The sequence below is a fragment of the Lepisosteus platostomus genome, chromosome 5 (genome assembly GCF_059453375.1).
Source record: "Lepisosteus platostomus isolate fLepPlt1 chromosome 5, fLepPlt1.hap1, whole genome shotgun sequence".
NCBI classification, from domain to species: domain Eukaryota; kingdom Metazoa; phylum Chordata; class Actinopteri; order Semionotiformes; family Lepisosteidae; genus Lepisosteus; species Lepisosteus platostomus.
In genome coordinates, this window is record NC_142615.1 from 40349414 (window position 1) to 40352746 (window position 3333).

The 3333-nt window shown below is 35.1% G+C and overlaps 1 long non-coding RNA gene across 1 annotated transcript; it reads right to left on the reverse strand.

Annotated features, from left to right (window-relative positions):
• Positions 1-1428: 1428 nt before the first annotated feature.
• LOC148666528 (uncharacterized) lies at positions 1429-3333 on the reverse strand. Its single transcript, XR_015936636.1, has 4 exons — positions 3257-3333; positions 2570-2613; positions 1749-1807; positions 1429-1575 (listed from the first exon to the last, which is right to left on the reverse strand). It is a non-coding gene; the product is annotated as an uncharacterized LOC148666528 (long non-coding RNA).

The window sequence follows — 3333 nt, forward strand, 5'->3', positions numbered from 1 at the left end:
GTGCATTTTAAAATTTATATTTGAATCAAAATGTGGTTTTGATTGAGTGCGTTAATGTAATTAGTTTGTGTTTGTCATTACTATACTGTATATTGCCATGTTACCAGAATTTGTAGCTGAAGTTTAAGACTAGTTGTGTTTTTTATGATTATTGCCCATATGTTGATTGTTGATTGATTGTATACAATGTATAATTTGAAATACATATTTTTCAGGTGTGAATGTGTATTTTCTGAATAAATTTCTAAACCAAATCATAGGCTTGATTTACTAGTTTCTACACCTGTAAAACCTATCTTTGATGTATAATAGACCTCTACCCATAAACGTATAATAGACCTCTAAAGTTATCCATATAATAGACCTCTAACCATATACGTATAATAGTCCTCTAAAGTTATCCGTATAATAGACCTCTAACCATATACGTATAATAGTCCTCGAAAGTTATCCATATAATAGACCTCTAAATTTATCCATATAATAGAACTCCAACCATTTAGGTATAATGAACATCTAATCATAGACGTATAATTGACGTATAACAATAGACGTATATTAGAATTTCATTCTAGGCGAATTGCAGACCACATTTATACGCCTAAGGTATGCGTTTAATAGACGGATATTATATGTCTTTTGCCCACTGGGGTGTATCAGGCTCCGCTGCACAGCAGCGTAAGTATAAGTGTATAGATGAAACCTTTAATGTATTGTTCAGTTTCAATCAAAATGCTTTACTACTACAAGAGAGAAGTATAGTAAGAAGGATGGAACAAAATGTATGATTTATTGGAATAAAACGTTTTTTATTTATAAGCTCATGTCATCCAGCTCTAATACAAAAGCGACTCGCATCTTCAGCCCTTTTTTTGTTTGTGATCATTAATTTCTTTAGTTATAATCAACATTGAACTTTTTTAAAAATTAAACGACAATAATCAAACACGCAGACAGATTTTTTAAATGTATTAGGAGTTGACAGGGTGCCCCTTCGGAATAGCCATCAGAAAATGTGAGAAAAGGAAAGTTACGTACAGTAAGCTCTCATACACAGTATTCGACATTGGAATCTGATTACAAAAAAAACTACCTGTCTTGCCTCCCCAGCATTTATCGGTGCTGTTGTTCTCTGAGTTCTCTTAAGAAATACCAAATTATCTCCTAATTGCGACTCGCTCGCTGAATGATTTCTCAAGAGATCCAGAGTGAGATTCAACAGGTGTTTCCTGCAACAGCCACTGCAAGTGTGAAGACGGTCTCTGGATTTCCCGAATATGACGTTAAATTAGTTCAAATCATTTACCTGGCTTCCCACGTACAAAAAGGCCCAAGGACTCCAGCAGTCTTACAACCACTGTCCTGTTTGCCTCACCAAACACGATCTCTATTCTGTTGTAATCCATGATGACCCCATTCTTCAGGTGATTTATCATGTCCTTCCTTGCCTGTTGAGAGGCCATCCTGATCTCCTCTGCCGTGGTGTGCTTCATACACGCCCTCTTCAAGTGAGCAGGAAGCTGATCAAAAGTATTCAGGCACATCTTGCACACCAGGGGAATCCTAGCAGGTTTCCTTTGAAAATAAATAATATAATTTGTGTATAGAAACAAGCTAAGACTGATTTCTTAAATTATCCTTAATTTTCTCTCTCATAGTTTGAGCATAATGATTTTATTGTATTTATATCAGAATTGCTCATTGCTCCAAACAAAATAATGGCTTAATATAAAAAAGTGAACTCTTACTTGGTCTCAGTCACAGACTTTCCAATAGGAGCCATTGTGGAGTTCAAAAACTGCTGGTCCTAGAAGTGGGGAAGGAATTTTATTAGATAAATTGAATTACAACAGAAGGACTGGCTGAGGGAACACTGGAATATATACAAATTCCAACTAGTGAGGAGTCCATATAGACACAGCTACCTTTCATATTCAGTATAAGATGGAGAGATGAATTGGCCCTGAAAATTCACTGCAATGAGAGACTGCTCCTGCCACTGTATATGAACAAACATACATGCTCATATTCATTTGCAGTTACATTATTGCAATGAATCTGTATCCAAAAAAAGATGTGCTCCATCTCGTCAGTAGATTGGATTCCAAAACTGATTTGGGTCAATATACATTACCTTAGAAGATAAGGTACAGTCTACTGTAGGGAACCATCAACTTAGAAACCATCGGCCTTCCCTGGGGGGCAGGTAGGTGCAAAAAATAAACCTTTATCCTATCTTTATCTTAAGATAAGTGGCCAAGCAGTATTTTTCCAAATTTCACCAAGCTCATCGTGTTGCCATAGTAGACAAAGTTCTATAAAATGTTAAATAACTTTAAAAAAGCATGGTCTTTCAATGCTGTACAAGGTGAATTAAACTGTCCCTGGTAATGCAAAGTAATGAGAAGCATCCCAGAAACTTTATCTCTAGAAACATTAGCTGTTTTATATCATGTAATTTAGTGTGATGTTGTCAGAATTAAAGGACATTATCACACACAGAAATTGGTTCAGTTGAATCTAAAAAACACAGCTAAACATGGGTTTAAATGTAAAATAGAAGTCTTACCTCTTGTCAAAAGATTTAATTCAAGAAGTGAACCTCAGATCCTTCTTTGAAAAAAGTAAGTTAAAATGAAAATGATTGTTAAAAACTGGGCTTTCAATAAATGACAAGTTTAATCTAATACTGCTCTGATCATGGTAGCAGGAAGGTGTGTAAATTACTCTGTACCTTCTCCCCAGCTGTCTAAAAGACTGACCATTTCCAGAGATGGCTGTTGAAAGCCACTTTCTACTAAAGTTAAAGTTCTACTAAATAATCCATGTAAGCCATGTTACACCTCATTCACCTTGTTTTTTTTATTTTAACCCTGAGATTATAGAGGTGTAATACCTATGGTACCCATATTCACCCTTTATTTAATACGCCATAAATTTAATATGCATTCTTAAATACTAGAAAGAGCTCTCAATAAATTAAATGCCCCATTGAACTGGCCCTGATTATACAATGCAAGGAGAAGTCTTCTAAGCCAATACTTGTAACCAGAAAGAGGCTTTATTTCAATTGTACAATATACAAAACAATACCATTTAACACAAAGATATATTCCACACCTCAGCATGCACATGATGAGATTCTTGATATTAGATTAGAAAACAAATATCAATGCACTGAGAGAGGCTTATTAATAAAGATGCATCTGCCTGACTGCATATTAGTTTTAAAAGGTTATCAGATGTAAAGTCTTACCTCTTGATCGTAGTGGTGATTCAATATCCAGGACCTTAGTCAAGTCTCAGAGTTACTGTACCTCCTGTCTCAATTGC